This window comes from Schistocerca americana, chromosome 2, assembly GCF_021461395.2.
Source record: "Schistocerca americana isolate TAMUIC-IGC-003095 chromosome 2, iqSchAmer2.1, whole genome shotgun sequence".
NCBI classification, from domain to species: Eukaryota; Metazoa; Arthropoda; class Insecta; order Orthoptera; family Acrididae; genus Schistocerca; species Schistocerca americana.
This window is the reverse complement of record NC_060120.1, coordinates 953,955,362-953,973,106: the sequence shown is the minus strand read 5'-3', so window position 1 is coordinate 953,973,106 and position 17,745 is coordinate 953,955,362. Positions and strand designations below refer to the sequence as shown.

General features: G+C 46.0%; 1 protein-coding gene across 1 annotated transcript in view; it reads right to left on the bottom strand.

Moving 5' to 3' along the window:
- Nucleotides 1-17,745, bottom strand: part of LOC124596129 — a 262,465-nt gene that overhangs the window by 243,642 nt on the left and 1,078 nt on the right. The window lies entirely within an intron of this gene.

The following is a 17,745-nucleotide window of genomic DNA, read 5'->3' as shown; positions in this document are numbered from 1 at the left end:
AATGGTGCTCTCCACAGCTGACACAGATGGGAGGCGGGACACAAGGAGTATTGGGATGTCATGGGCGTCCACAATCTCGGCATGTGATGCTGAAAGTACAGCGGGAAGACATATGGCCGAACTTCCAGCTCTTAAAGCACTGCATAGGGGGAGTGATATAGGGCTTTACATCACACCAGTAGACCATCACCTTGACCCTCTTGGGCAATATATCACCCTCAAGGGCCAAGATGAAGGCACCAGTGGCAACCTGATTGTCCTCCAGGCCACGGTGGACACTCCGGATGAAATGTACACCTCGCCACTCTATATAGGCGCACAGCTCATCGTCAGACTGCTAAAGAAGGTCTCTGTGAAATATGATACCCTGGACCATATTTAAGCTCTTTGGAGCATGATGGTTACAGAAACATCCACCAGCTTGTCACAAGCGAGTAACTCCCGTTACTGGGCAGAGGATGCTGTTTTCATCAAGACTGACCCAGATCTCATTTTGGACAAGCCCTCCACCTTCCCGAACTTGTCCTTTAAATGTTCAACAAAAAACTGAGGCTTCATCGTCATGAAAGATTCCCCATCAGTTCTCAAACGTACAAGGTACCAGGGCGAATAAGATCTGCTGCCATCCTTAGCCTGACGTTCCTCCCATGGTGTGGCTAGGGAGGGAAACAATTTGGAGCCATACTTATGTACGCTGAATTGAGCTCGTGATTGCTTAGAGACTGCTGGTGTTTTCACCACCAGCAAAAGTTGATGGACTACACTACATCGCGTGTCATCTGCCCTGATGCCACCCACTACAACCAGGGGCCATCCCCACAGGTGCCATCCAGCCACAGCAAAGACCACCTGGCAGGATGGCCATTGCTGGAAGTCCTGATGCCCCAGGGTGATGGGTATCTACCCCTTGGCATATGTGGGGAGTTGACAGTGCAGGCATCAGCAGAGCAATCGCTGTGTGGTCAGGGGGCTACATGGTGGCCCCACCACAACGGACTGACTACCATGCTGGGTATCAGGTGCAAAGAACTGCATGGTCACTGTCGACGCACAAATCGACACTGCGTAGTGCATGGTGGAAAATTCACCCAGGAAGGTGTTCTCAACCAAGAGATGGAGAATGGGTAGGACTGCAATGCGACGAAAAGAAAGTGGGCTAAAGATCTCAATGCACAATGGACACCTTGTAAGGTGCCCTTCCCCAATTGGCTCGCTCTTCAGGAAAATTTTTAAGAATGGAGGTCTAACCCTACAGGGGACCATCACTTAAAGCCCAAAATGTGTGAAACTCCTTTTAGTCGCCTCGTACGACAGGCAGCAATACCTCGGGCCTATTCTAACCCTTGGACCCGCAAGGGGAGGGGGCGGGTTATGTGGTCATTTCCCTTAATGTCACTCTGGATAGACACTCCTAGATATTTTACAGTAGTTACTGTTTCCAGCAGTTTGTCACCAACAGTGTAGTTGTACAGTAGTGGATTTCTTTTCCTATGTACGCACACTAAGTTCCATTTATTTACGTTCAGGATCAACTGCCTGTCAACTGCACTGTTCATCAATCCTCTGTAGGTCTTCCGCAAACTGTTACCTCCTTCTTGCATTGCCACCTTCTTATAGACAATAGCATCATCTGCAAACAGCCTTAATGAGTATGTAATACATGGCGGGTTTTTTCCATCCTTTATCCACTTACTGAGCATGTAACTTTCCAGACTATGATTTACAATCTGCTTATCTTTTGCTCATAATTCCTCTACATCCATCTTACTGGAACTAGGTGATGCCAGTTCACTAAGTGAGATACTAATAACTGCTTATCTGCTCTATCTAGCAGAGAACTTCTCCTAGCCTTCTTGACTGATTTATTAACTTTAATAATCATAGTTGCTATAATGACATCAAGATCGCTAATCCCTGTTTCGTTTCTATACTGACAGTGTTGATAAGATCCGACCTATTTGTGGTCTAAGTTATGCCAAACTAGCTGCTCAAGACAATTTTCAGAAAACGTGTTCTAAAGTATTTCACATGACTGTCTGTCTGTATGCCTCACAAAGAACCCATAGACATCCCAGTCTATACTTGGCAGGTTAAAGTCACCTCCGACTAGTATTGCATGATCTGGGTATTTATGGGCTATTGACCCAGAACTTTCTTTGAATGACTCTAGAACTGTCACAGCGGAATCAAGTGGTCGGCAAAAACATCCAACAACTAACTTAGTTTCACCTATGCCTGTTACACGTGACCAGACAGCTTCACTGTCACATTCAACTTCTATCTCAATACAGACAATATTTTTGTCAACTGCAATTAACTCTCCCCTACTATGGCCTCTCATCTGTCTTTCCAATATACGTTCCACGACTCACTAAATATCTCTGAGGTTTCCACTTCGGGTTTCAGCCAGCTGATGATCTCAAGAACAATATGAGAGCAAGAACTTTCCTGGTGGGCAGTAAATTTGGGACTTTATTACAAATACTCTGACAATTTACCGATACCAGTCTAAGTGTCTTTATTCTGAATGCCACTGGACTTCCCTAGCTGTGAATCAACTGGTGACCGTTCAATAGAGCACTTCAAACTAATGCTTAGCCTAAAAAATCCTCATGTGCACTCCACAAGTATTCTGTTACCTGAGTAGCCGCCTCCTTAGTGTTGCGCATCCCTGATCTACGAGGTTGAATGAATTCATTAATTGTTTTGAATGGGAATATTTTAATAAATCAAATCCTTAGAATGTGATCTTTAATTACCAATATTCACTTTTCCACATAATCACCAGCCAATTGGATACATTTCTGCCAATGGTGAACAAGTTTTCTGAAGCTGTCACAGAAGAAGTTGACACACTGTTTCCGCAACCACAGTTTCACAGTTCTCCCAATGTCTTCACCAGAATCATAACGATGTCCCCACAGATCGTCTTTCATTATCGGGAACAGATGGAAGTCAGACGGTGCTAAATTTGGACTGTATGGAGGATGCCATACGGTAGTGAGTTCAGTCTCTGAAGTTCTGCTGTGGTGGCACGTGAAGTGTGTGGTTTGGCATTGTCATGCTGCAGGAAAACATTTCCCTTTTCCTTTCGGGCCCCTGTTAGCTGTCGTTTCAGAGCTCGCAACATTGTGATGTAACGCTCTGAATTTGTTGTTGTTCCACAACCAAGGAAATGGGAGGAAGTGCGCAGTTAAAGCCACACCCCTGGACATGAACTATGGTTAATGATGTACTTCAGAATATCCCTCCCAGAAGATGATATTGCACGGAGTGTAGAAGTCATACAATACATTGTGGGTGATGTGGAAAACTAACACACCGACTGATTTCAAGTACAGGGACTTGCGACTTGGAATTTATGTATGACAATTGCTGGAGGTAGGTGAGGAGACCTGCGAGGCAAAACCTGCGGTTGGATGCAAACCCGTTCCACCACACACTTCAGCTATTAACCATATGATAATATCCATTTTCCCCTAGGAAAGTTACAATGTGAGCTACTTTCATAGCATCAACAGGTAACACCTGTGGTAGGGACCTGTCAAGATGTAATCTACACCATAGGTAGAACGAGTCTGAATAGCCGCAGCCATTCTGCAGATGCACTAGGGACAGTCGTCTTGTAGTATGTAGCTGTGTGTGAAACATTTATGGTCAATATGGATGCAAAATAAGACTGTATGTTTTCTTCAAGAGAGGCAAAGTTATGTTCTCCATTTTCTGGTGGATGCTTTTACCATTTAGAACATGTTTCATCTCTGGGTCATAATGGTGTACCCACTTTTATAAGAGATGTGTCTGTAAATCAGCAACTGGGATTTGTCTTACCAACAGGTCCATTGCAGAGTGTCCCTCAGCTAATGATTCAGTGCGATTATTGCCTGGAATGCTTATGTGACTTGGAATCCAGAGGGGTACTATGAAGGTTCCTATGTTGTGAATGTCATATAAAAGTTTGTGACTGGTGGAGATGAATGGACAAATCTGAGAGCAATCGTAAACTGCCTTTAAGCTATTGAGGGAATCGCCGCACAGGGCAATAATTCTGGAGAAGTCGAGGTTTACATGTGTGAAAGTTCTGTGTGTTGCAACTAAATCACCCATACACATACTGCATGCAATGGGAAGACAGTATTGTTTGAAAAAGTTTGTCAATAAAGATAGGCAACTTTCTCATCATTCTTAGAGCCATTGATACACATCTGATAAAAGGTTGTATAGTCACGAAAGACTGAATGAAACCTGTGGCAGTGAACATTAGGGCCTGTGTGATCCTTCATATCATATAGGAGATCCAGTCATACAACAGATCCGGGGACACCATGGGGGAAGCAGCACTAAACCTTCCACCCAGTGCACCCTGCTCCCTCCCCCCCACCTACCACCATCACCCACACTGGATTACTGCTCCCATCAGGCACAGTTACAATTCAGTCTGGCCACTGTGGTGAGAGATAGTGGTCATGTGTGCATGAGTTTTGCTTGTGGGAATGTGTGTTTTCTACTTCAGAAGAAAGCTCTCTGGCTAAAAACTAATATGTATATCAGTCTTTCCATTGTGCTTATCTGTGACTCACCATCTCCACTAATAGATAACACCATCTGCATCCCAGAACACTGTGGTCATGATTTTTCCAGCTGAGGGCTGCTTCTTTAATTCCTTTTTTTGCGGTGAGTCTGTGTGTCGATATTCCATAGACTGATGTTTCATCTCTGGGTCATAATGGTGTACCCACGTTTCATCTACTGTCACAATTGAATGGAGAAAGGCATCACCTTCATTCTCATAATACAAGAGGAGTTCCTGGCAAATTTCAAGTCTGTGTGCTTTCATTTCAGAAGTCAGCATCCGGGGTACTCATCATGAACAGATCTTCTGATCGCCAAGCAAAGCAATAATGTGACTCGCGTGTTCTTGTGAAATGCCGATTGTGCTTGCAATTTCTATCTGAGTGATACGACGATCATCCTGAATCAATCGCTTAACATTTTACTTGTGAAACTCGGTGGCTGCTGTCACAGGATGTCCAACTTTTTATTTGTCATGCAGGTCAAATGTTCCTGCCTCAACATCTTTGAACTTACTCGCCCAACAATGCACAGTACTTACATCAACACAGTCACCATAAACTGCTTTCACTCTCCGATGAATCTCTTTTGGGGTAACACCTTCTAATGTCGAGAATGGAATGACTGCACGTTGCTTAAATCACACTGACCAACCATCTGAGCACGGGTCCATACTTTACACTGTAACAACACAACCGTTCAATGCTAAGGCTTCCCGCCAACTGGAGTAGAACAGAAGAGGCTACAGAACAAGCCAGTACCTGCTGCGTACCATTGCTGCCAACTGTTGAAGAGTTACGAACATGGAGGCATTTCTTTTCAGTCCACCCTAGTGTTAAGAGGACTCCTACAAATCCTCACATGATAATGCAGATCTGGAAATCTGCAGCCAAGCCCATCACAGAGTCTACAAAGTCTTTGTCTGAGACCCTGCACTCGGCTCCAAACCACAGGATCCCAATCAACTCTGGAAATGATGCTGCAAACTGCAAGTGAGGACAGCGGTCTTCACCACCTCCGCCAGCAACCTGTACGAACTGAGGATCAGCTCAGAACCCATGCAACAGGCATCATTGGTGTCTAAGTGAGCCACAACTTGCAAACGACTGCACCCTGCACGCTTGACAGCCAGTCAAGGCTGCCTCCACGTCTCCGATAAGGCTGGCTGGCAGACTTACTGAGTGCACGTTGGCTTTCTTTCCAGCCCTGAATGCTATCTGTACAAGGGTCTCCATAATGCGCCAAACATTGGAGCTCCCAATAACCAGTAAATCCCTCCCCCCATGTGCCTGCTTGGACCCTGCTGAAGGAGCAGCCACCTGCCCACTTACAGGGTGAATGGGTGAGGCCCGACAACCTGTCTCCACATTGGCCCTCCATTTTGGGCGACATGAACGTGTTACAACCTGGCACACACAGCTTTGAGGGCAGATTCAGTGTGTCAAATGCACTAAGAGGTGCTTTGGAAGCAGAGTCCACAGGAAAAACAAGTGACTCCTGAGAAGTCCCATGCGACACACCAGATTCTCAGCCACTGCTACGCCCCGAGGCAGCAGCCAGAAGGTGACTGACCCTAGCCAACAGCATGTTCAGCTGTTCGCGAACTGTGGCCAGCTCCTCCTGCGTCAATGCACAGCACGCACACATCCTATCCATCCCAGCAAGACTAACTAAAGAAGTGAACTATAAAAGCAGACAATCCTAGATATGGAACTTGCTAACCTGCTGGTGGGTCACCAATGGACGCTGATGCATTAAAGAGCTACGTAGCTCACTGTGCAGCGTGCAGCTATTGTGCTAAAGACTGAATGAATTTACACTTATAAAAACACAATATTAACCCCCTTAAATAGAGAAACACACACAAAATTTAATAAATATAGTATATGGAAAACACAGAAAAGGATAAACACTTAACTTGCCACTCTGTAGACATACTCTTATCACAGCAGAGAGCTGTGACCAAAAACTTTAGAGAAAATCTCGGTTCACTTGTATGGAAGTTCCCAAATCATATTGTGGAGACTTCAATCATCAACAATCAATTGGGAAAATTATAGTTCTGTTAATGGTGCGTGTAACAAGACATCTCGTGAAACATACTAAAAGATTTCTCTGAAAACTACTTAGAACAGATAGTTCAGAATCCCACTCCTGATGGAAGTATTTTGGATCTCCGACTTCTTTGAGGATGTCGACAACAAAACTGATGAAAGTCACAATGATACAGTTGTGTAAACAATGATTACCGAAGTACAAAGGACAACTAGAACAAGAAGAAAGATATATATGTTCCATAAACTAGATAAAAAAGCCGTAGTGTCATATCTGAATGAGGATCTTGCAACTTTCAGCACAGGTCAGGAGCATATAGACAAACTATGACTCAGATTTAAAAGAATTGTTCACCATGCACTGGACAGATATGTACTTAGTAGAACAGTTTATACTGAGAGGGATGCTCTATGGTTTATTGTCACCGTAAAGAAAGTTCTAAGGAAACACAGACTACAGCATAATAGACGTAAAACAAAACATAGGACTGCAGATAGAGAGATCCTGAACAACCCATTTTGCTGTCAAGAGAGCAGTGCATGAGGCCTTCAGTGACTACTGTAGCAGAATATTGTCAAATGATCTTTCACAAAATCCAAAGAAATTTTGGTCACATACAAGTGTTATCACTGGCACAAAAGTTAATGTCCTGTAACCCATGAATAGATAGGAAGTTAAATTGAGTGTAGCAAAGCAAAAGCTGAAATGCTTAACTCCATTTTCAAATGTCCCTTTACAAACAAAAACTCAGAGAAACTGCCCCAATTTAATTATCGTACCAATGAAAAGATGAGAGAAATAAGTGTTAATATCAATGGTGTAAGAGAAAACTGAGGTCGTTAAAACTGAACAACACTCCAGGGCCCAATGGAATACCTACTGGATTCTACACTAAGTTTTCAGATGAGTTCACTCTCCTAATTATAAGGGACGTTCAAATGAAACCCTGTCACTAGTATAAAGTAATTGTAACAATTTTATTAACTCAAAAATGTAGTTATACACAGCACACATACACTATGTGATCAAAATTATCTGGGCACCTGGCTGAAAATGTCTTACAAGTTCGTGGCGCCCTCCATTGGTAATGCTGAATTTCAATATGGTGTTGGCCCACCCTTAGCCTTGATGACAGCTTTCGTTCAGGTGCTGAAAGGTTTCTTGGGGATTGGCAGCCCATTCTTCACTGAATGCTGCACTGAGGAGAGGTATCAATGTTGGTCGGTGAGGCCTGGCACAAAGTTGGTATTCCAAAACATCCCAAAGGTTTTCTATAGGATTCAGGTCAAGACTCTGTGAAAGCCAGTCCAATACAGGGATGTTACTGTTGTGTAACCACTCCACTACAGGCCATGCATTATGAACAGGTGCTCAATCGTGTCGTAAGATGCAATCATCATCCTTTTTTTCTTTTTTTTGTTTTTTTAGGGCGCAAAACTGCTATGGTCATTAGTGCCCGGTCTGTGACTTAGGAAACAGTAAAAACCGAAAATGGAAACCAGCAGAAATTGGAACGAAACTCAAAAAATTGGAGAAACTAAAAGCAGAAGAAAGGCTTAAAAATCCACTACAGAAAGGGGTTGGTTCTCCCCAAAAAAAGCTTCAAATGACTGACGTCATTTCACTGGCACTAATAAACTCGAGAACGCGATCAGCCGAGCGCGTGTCATCTGCTAAAATTGACGATATATCAGGCGGCAGCTGTAGACGGGCGCGTAACGGAGTAAAATAGGGGCACTGAGAGCAGTGGGGACAGAGTGAGGGAGGATCGCCGCTTAAAAGATGTCGATGGCTAAAAAGACAGTGCCCTATCCGGAGTCTAGTTAAAATTACCTCCTCCCGACGACGCGTTCGGGAGGAAGAGGTCCAAGCACAAGGGAGAGCTTTCACATCCCGCAATTTATTATGGGGAAGTGTCGACCAATGGGCGTGCCATAAAAGAACAACTCGATGACATCAAACGCTCCGTAGATCGGTGAAGGGAATCGATTGAATAGCTGGCCGAAGAAGAGAGACTGCAGCCTTGGCCGCTATATCGGCCGCCTCATTTCCACAGATACCAACGTGTCCTGGGAGCCAGAGGAACGCCACCAAGACGCCCCCCAGGTGGAGCAAGTGCAGACAGTCCTGAATCCGGTGGACCAGAGGGTGGACAGGGTAAAGAGCTTGGAGACTGAGGAGAGAGCTGAGAGAATCTGAGCAGATAACATACTGTATCCGCTGATGGAGGCAGATGTAGTGGACAGCCTGGAGAACAGCGTAAAGCTCCGCAGTATAAACCAAACACTGGTCGGGAAGCTGAAAACGATTTGGGGTGTTGCCAACAATATAGGCACTCCCTACACCTAACGATGTTTTCGAGCCATCAGTGTAAACAAATGTGGCTTCCTTCATTTGTGCATATAGAGCAGCAAATGCCCGACGATAAACAAGTGAAGGGGTACCATCCTTGGGAAATTGACAAAGGTCACGGAGCAGGCAGATCCGGGGACGGAGCCAAGACGGTGCTGTACCCCAAGTTGTCAAGAAGGTTTTAGGAAAGCGAAAGGAAAGAGAATGGAGAAGTTGACGGAAGCGGACTCCCGGTGGTAGTAGGGAGGAGGGGCGGCCTGCGTACCCTACATCAAAGGAGGCGTCGAAAAAAATGTCATGGGCTGGATTAGCAGGAATGGAAGACAGATGGCTAGCATAACGACTCAGAAGGACTGCTCGCCGATTGGACAGCGGAGGTTCAGCAGTCTCAGCATAAAGGCTTTCCACAGGGCTGGTGTAAAAAGCTCCAGACACTAAACGTAATCCACGGTGGTGGATAGAGTCGAGACGACGAAGGATAGACGGCTGAGCAGAGAAGTAAACTATGCTTCCATAGTCCAATTTCGAGCGCACTAAGGCGCGATAGAGGCGGAGAAGAACCACTCTGTCCGCTCCCCAGGAGGTACCATTCAGGACACGGAGGGTGTTGAGGGATCACAGACAGCGAGCCAAAAGATGGGAGTACCAGCACAGTTTTCTGTCAAACATAAGACCCAAGAATTTAGCAACATCCAAAAACGGAAGGTTGACAGGTCCTAGATGTAAGGAGGGTGGAAGAAACTCCTTACGTCGCCAAAAATTAACACAAACGGTCTTACTGGGAGAAAAACGGAAGCCGGTTTCGATGCTCCAAGAGTAGAGGCGATCGAGACATCCTTGAAGACGTCATTCAAGAAGGCTGGTCCGTTGAGAGCTGTAGTAGATCGCAAAATCATCCACAAAGAGGGAGCCCGAGACATCAGGAAGGAGACAATCCATAATTGGATTTATGGCAATGGCAAACAGTACAACACTTGCAAGGAGCCCTGGGGTACCCCGTTTTCTTGGGAGAAAGTACGGGAGAGAGTAGTGTTCACCCGCACTCGAAATGTGCGCTCTGCCATAAATTCGCGAAGAAAAGGGGGCAGCTGACCTCGAAAGCCCCAAGAGAACAGTGTGTGGAGGATGCCTGTACTCCGACAGGTATCGTATGCTCTCTGCAGATCAAAAAATATTGCTACCGTTTGGCGTTTCCGGAGAAAATTGTTTATGATGTAAGTGGAGAGAGTAACAAGATGGTCAACTGCAGAACGATGCTTTCGGAAACCGCATTGGGCAAGTGTTAAAAGATTGCGGGACTCCAGCCACCAAGCTAAACGGCAATTCACCATACGCTCCAAAACCTTACTTACACTACTCGTGAGAGAAATGGGGCGATAGCTAGAGGGGAGATGTTTGTCCTTTCCAGGTTTCGGAACAGGAACGACGATAGCTTCCCGCTGTCGTCTGGGAAAAGTACTGTCGGTCCAAATTCAATTATAAATGCGAAGGAGGTAAAGCAGACTATGGGTTGATAAATACAGCAACATTTGGATGTGTATGCCATCCGGTCCTGGGGCGGAGGAGCGAGAAGAAGAGAGTGCATGTTGGAGTTCCCGCATGGAGAAAACAGTATTATAGTTTTCGCGATTTTGAGAGAAGAAAGCAAGAGGTTGCACTTCCGCTGCACGTTTCTTCGTGAGAAACGCTGGCGGGTAATTTGAAGAGCTTGAAATCTCAGCAAAGTGCTGACCCAATGAGTTAGAAATTGCGACGGGGTCCACTAACGTATCACGCATGACAGTGAGCCCAGAGACCGGGTAGAAACTAGGCGCGCTAGATAACCATCGAATTCGACTCCAAACTTCCGAGGAGGGAGTGAAGTTGTTAAATGAGCTAGTAAAGAATTTCCAGCTTGCCTTCTTGCTATCGCGGATGACACGACAGCATCGCGCACGGAACTGCTTATAGCGGATACAGTTGGCCAAAGTAGGATGGTGGCAGAAAACACGAAGAGCACGTCGCCGCTCACGTATTGCGTCACGGCATGCCTCGTTCCACCAAGGAACTGGGGGGTGCCGGGGCAATTTGGAGGTGCGTGGTATTGAACGTTCCGCAGCTGTAAGAACGTCAGTAAGATGTGTGACCTCATCGTTGACGCTAGGAAAGTGACGGTCATCGAATGTTGCTAGAGACGAAAAAAGTGTCCAATCGGCTTGGGCAAACTTCCAGCGTCACGGGCCCATATATGGCAGTTGAGGCTGCAGTCTAAGGACACATGGAAAGTGGTCACTCGAGTGTGTATCGTCAAGGGCAAACCATTCGAAGCACCGAGCTAGCGGAACGGTACCGACCGAAAGGTCCAAATGAGAGAAATTTGTCGTGGAGGCAGACAAAAATGTAGAGACCCCAGTGTTGAGGCAAACGAGATCCGCTTGATGGAAGACATCTAGCAATAGTGAGCCATGTGGACAAGGACGTGGAGATCCCCAAAGCGGGTGGTGGGCATTGAAGTCCCCAACCAGCAAATACGGGGGTGGAAGCTGACCAAGAAGATGAAGGAGATCAGCTCGTGCCATTGGTGTGGACGATGGAATGTATACAGTACAAAGAGAAAAGGTATATCCAGAAAGGGAAAGACGGACAGCAACAGCTTGGAAGGAAGTGTTTAAGGGGATTGGGTGATAATGGAGAGTATCATGGAGAAAAATCATGAGTCCTCCATGGGCTGGAGTGCCTTCAACAGAGGGGAGATCAAATCGGACGGACTGAAAATGGGGGAGAACAAAGCGGTCATGGGGACGCAGCTTTGTTTCCTGAAGACAGAAGATGACCGGCGAGTAGGATCGTAAGAGGATCGACAATTCGTCCCGATTGGCTCGAATGCCGCAGATATTCCGGTGGATAACGGACATAGGGTGAACAGAAAATGGAGGAATGTGACCAAGGTTGCCGTCAACTCAACAACTGCTCAGAGCTTGCGATCGACTGCATGGAATGGCATTCAGCCGAAGGCAGAAGATCCTGATCCATAGGTTGTTCAGGAGCAGCTCCTGCCACCAGCGATCAGCCGGTTGATCGGCCGCCAGCAGTGCGCCTCGGCGACACAGAAGACTGCCGAGGGCGATTTCCACCAGGTGGTGCTGTAGATGGGACACGCCTTGGCAGAGAAGGAGATGAACTGGGTTTCTTATTAGCCTTCTTGGAAATATGATGTTTAGATGAAGGAGGAACCGATGGTTGTGAAGTTGGGGTACATAAAAAATCTTCACGAGTATGCTCTTTTTTCGAAGTCTTGGCGTCTGACTTGTGAGCTCGAGATTTAGCAGAAACCGATGAAGGGTGAGCCATAGAGTGGACAGGCGAAAGCGGCGAGGTTGAACGGGCGATCTTTGCGCTGGCCAATCTGACGACCGTGGTACTAAAGGTGAGGTCGCAAGTCTGCGTGGCCGCCTCCTTTGTTGGCCGAGGAGAAGCAAGGACAGTGCTGTATTTTCCTGTCTGAGGCACGGTGGGCCGTCGACTGGCGAATAATTTTCGAGCAGCAAAGGTCAACACCTTTTCCTTCACTCTGATTTCCTGGATGAGCTTTTCCTCTTGAAAAATGGGACAATCTCGAGAGGAAGCAGTGTGGTCACCCATACAGTTGATGCAGCGAGGGGATGGAGGTGGACAAGCACCCTCATGGGCATCCTTGCCACACGTAACACATTTGGCCGGATTGGAACAGGACTGGCTGGTGTGACTGCACCGCTGACACCAATAGCAACGCGTAGGGTTTGGGACGTAAGGCCGAACGGAAATTATCTCATAGCCTGCTTTGATTTTCGATGGGAGTTGAACTTTGTCAAATGTCAATAAGACAGTGCGGGTTGGAATGATGTTCGTGTCAACCCTTTTCATAACTCTATGAACAGCCATTACGCCCTGATCAGACAGGTAGTGCTGAATTTCTTCGTCAGACAATCCATCGAGGGAGCGTGTATAAACGACTCCACGCAAGGAATTTAAAGTGCGGTGCGGTTCAACCCGGACAGGGAAGGTGTGGAGCAGTGAAGTACGCAGCAATTTTTGTACTTGGAGGGCACTGACTGTTTCTAACAACAAGGTGCCATTCCGTAATCTGGAACAAGACTTTACAGGACCTGCAATTGTGTCGACACCTTTCTGAATAATGAAAGGGTTAACCGTGGAGAAGTCGTGACCTTCGTCAGACTGAGAAACAACAAGGAACTGTGGCAACGATGGAAGAACTGTCGGTGGCTGAGACTCAGTGAACTTACGCTTGTGAGCAGACATAGTGGAAGGTGAGGAAACCATTGCGGAAGAATCCCCCATGATTACCGGCGTCTCCGATGGCGCGCTCCTCCCTTGTGGGGGCCCTCTCTGAGGGCACTCCCGCCTTAGGCGATTGTTTACACCTCAGGTCACACCTCCCGACAAACGGACAGAGGGACCAATCGGCACTTTCGGAAGGTATCAGCTCGGGTAATCACCCCTCCCTGGGCCTGGCCGTTACCAGGGGGTACGTACGTGTCCTACCTGTCCATCCGGGGCGGGGAATTACGTGTTACCCCGTCACCGGCTACGCATGGAAATGCGAGGATCGGCCTTGAGACACGCACAGGGAGGAAAAAAGAAAGGGAAAGGAAAGAAGAGGGGTCTCAAACGCCGCAGCGGAGAAAAGGTCAAAGAGAAGGACAGAGGAAGGACGAAGACTTGCAAGTGTAGAAAGTAAAGAATTTGTGACAGTTTCGAGCGTCCGTCTCCGGACATAGGCACAAACCATACTCCCAGAGGGGGAGAAAGAGAAGGAAAGAGCCAGAAGTGAGGGAGGGGGGGGGGGGGGGGGAGGCGAAGATGGGGGATGGGGAAGGATGCGGAAAGGGAAGGTATGCAGCCCGGAAAGGAAGGAGGGCCACATTAGCTCGGGGTCCCATGCTCGCTATGCATGTATCCACAAAAGAGTTGTGGACCTCCTGGGAGGGAATCATCATCCCTGAATTGCTCTTCAACAGTAGGAAGTAAAGTGCTTAAATCATCAATGTAGGCCTGTGCTGTGATAGTGGCTTGCAAAACAACAGAGGGCACAACTCCCCTCCATGAAAAACACAACCACACTATAACAGCATCGCCTCCGAATTTTACTGTTGGCACCACATGCAATGGCAGATGACATTCCCCAGACATTTGCCATACCACACCCTGCCTTGTCGCTCCACCACGAAATCCTAGTTTTCTCACCTCCTGTCTAACTGTCATAGTACTTGCAGAGGATCCTGATGCAGTTTTGGAATTCCTGTGTGATGGTCTGGATATATGCCTGCCTATTACACATTAGGACCCTCTCCAACTGTCGACGGTCTATGCCAGACAACAGACGAGGTCGGCCTGTATGCTTTTGTGCTGTACGTGTTCCTTCACATTTCCATTTCACTATCGCATCAGAAATAGTGGATCTAGGGATGTTTAGGAGTGTGGAAATCTCACGTACAGATGTATGACACAAGTGACACCCAATCACCTGACCACGTTCGAAGTCTGTGAGTTCCGCGGAGCACACCATTCCGCTCTCTCACAATGTCTAATGACTACTAAGGTTACTGACATGGAGTACCTGGCAGTAGGTGGCAACACAATGCACCTAATATGAGAAACACGTTTTTTTGGGGGTGTCTGGATACTTTTGATCACATAGTGTACTCAAAAATAGTCGCCAAAACTGCAGGCACATTTACCCCATTGTGACACTAGCTGGTCAATTCCATCCTTGAAGCACCTGGTAGGTTGCTGTCAGTTACAGGCCTGGACCCAGTCACACACTTTGTCATCTGTTGCAAATCGATGTCCGCAAATAACGTGTTTTAGAGGTGCAAACACATGAAAGTCACAAAGGTGAAAGGTCGGGACGGTACGGTGGAAGTTCCAGCGTTTCGCAATGAAACTGCCGCAATGTCATCTTCACCACATCGGCCGCGCGCGTGGGGGTGTGTGTGTGTGTGTGTGTGTGTGTGTGTGTGTGTGTGTGTGTGTGTGTGTGTGTGGGGGGGGGGAGGGGGGGGGGGGGAGCATTATCATGCAGGAGCATCACTGGACAGCATGCCTCTGTGTTTCAACTTGGTGACACCATGTTTCATCACCTGTGACAATACCCAACAGAAAGCCGTATTCCTCCTCATGATAACATTGCAGGTGACTCAAAGACAGCACCATTCTAGTACTGCGCTGTTCGGCAGTCAGGTGGTGGGGACCCTACTGTGTGCAGATTTTTCAAAAGTTCATGTGTTCATGCATTACAGTGTGGGCAGTGCCCACACTATTACCCAGTAACTGACAGATCTCTTCCACAGTGATTCTGCGGTTGTCCAAGACTAAAGCATTCACTTCCGCAACAACTTCCAGTACGATGACGATGGGCCTGCCCAGGGCAAGCAGTGTCTTCCAGTGGCTTGCGCCCCTCAAGGAATCACTTGCGCCAATCCACAACACTTTGGCTTGCGCCCCTCAAGAAATTGCTTGAACCCCTCAAGGAATCACTTGCGCCAATCCACAACACTTGAATGACTCAGACTGTATTCACCACACATAGCCTTCATCTGCCGATACATTTCATGGCTCCAATTCCCTCCGCCACCAAAAATCAAATTGCTCCTTGTTGTTCCTGCTTACTCCTGTGCACGTTCAGTAGTGGACGATAACTTGCGTGACCACCTTTTCTTTGGCATGAAACCACACTGGCACTATGCAACATCAAACGGTGCGCCAGCATCAGTATATCTACCAAAAGACGGCGCCACCATACCCGCAGTTACGTGGTGCCACCTTACGTGTAAGGCAAAGGTAGACAAACTGACCAGGTTTCATTTCAATGAACCTTATATAATCTACTGCAGATCCTTTGAACAAAAAATGTAGCAGAAGTAATCCACAAAACTACTGAGGGTTTTTTGGTAGGGAGAACGCAGCATGTTATCTTGGATGGAGAGTCATCATCAGATGTAAAAATAATTTTGGTGTCCCCCAGTAAAGTTTGTTGTGGCCCTTTGCTGTCATTGCTGTACATAACGACCTTGCAGACAGTATTAATAGTAACCTCAGACTTTTTGCAGATGATTCAGGTATCTGAAGTATTGTCTGAAAGAAGCTGCATAAATATTCATTCAGATCATAAGATCTGAAAGTGGTGTGAAGACTGGTAAATGTTCAGAAACATAAAAGTGTGCAAGTCACAAAATGAAAAAAACACAGTATCCTCTGACTATAGTATCAATGAGCCACAGTTGGAATCTGCCAACTCCTGCAGATACCTAGGTGTAACTCTTTGTAGGAGTATGAAATGAAATGATCACACACTCAGTCACAGATACAGCAGGTAGTAGGCTCCAGTTCATTGGTGGAATGCTGGGAAAATACAATCAGTCTACAAATCTAGCTGTCCAGAGAGCCCCATTATATATATATATATATATATATAAAAAAAAAAAAAAAAAAAAAAAAAAAAAAGAGAGAGAGAGTCCCTAATTGTCCAAAAATCCAGCCCGTACCCCATACCCCAATTTCTGACTTCAAAGACACCAACCACTTCCTCAACCACATCCCTATATTTGATGCTCATTATCATCCAACTCACTGCTTTTCACTGTTGATGCCCATTACACAATGAAACATTCCTATAACCTGGTTACATATCTTGTTTCACAAAGTCTTGACAGCACCAAACTCATCATATCATTATTTTTACAGGTAGTTTCATCTGAGGATAATATAAACAAACAAATCATAGTGTAGCCACCCACATGTCACCACCACATTCCAATATGTTTATAGGATACCCAGGGGAAATCTTTCTAGTCACCAAACCCATCTGGTCCAGGTTCACTGATGATCTGCATCCAAAGTCAAGACACTTTTCAACACAATAACTGAGTGTTTTGGTCTGACAGACATGGTAGTAAGTTATCTCATACAACACATGTACATGAACTTTTTTTTTTGGGGGGGGGGGGGGGGGGGTGCTGCAGTCAATAGGATGACCATTAACACACATACAGCTCCTTCTGAAGCAGAAATCTAGCACACGATATGGCTGAACACGAGTGCAAATATACTGTACTGTTGTGATAAGAAACTAAACGGTGTGTTGTGCAATGTCTACCATGGAGAGATAAAGCCACCATTAAATAATTCTGGACTGGTTAACACTTCTAAAGGCTGGAACATCAAATTTGGCATTACGAATGTGGCTCTCTCAATATCTTCCTATTAATGACAGATTTATTTAAGGCTGAAATGCTACATATATAAGTTGTATGATTTAATCTTTTGCATGCATCACCGTTCCCAGTGGATGCCACTTTCATCACCTGTAAGCCTCTTCTATTTCATCTTTTGCAAAGATTACAAAATTGACTCCAAAGTCTGCCCAGTTTAAACCCCTGTGGAAAATGGTTTCCTGGCACATAAGCAGCTTGTACTCATTTCTCATTGGTCAAATAGACTAAACTAGTCACAATAACATGGACAAATGTCATTTACTGGAACCTATGAGGTCACTTTTTGCAGAGACTGCAAGCAATTTTACAGATATTGATAAAATAATTGTGAAACTAGCACAATAAACATCTGTTTCCTACAATTTACTTACTATATACTTCACAGGGTTTGGCAACACGAACTGTCTTTTCGCAGACTGATTTCAGTTTCCAAACAGCAATAAAATATAATCCAAAACTTGTTAGTTATCTCTCTCAGAACTGAAAGTTGCACAATTAAAATGTTACCATGAAC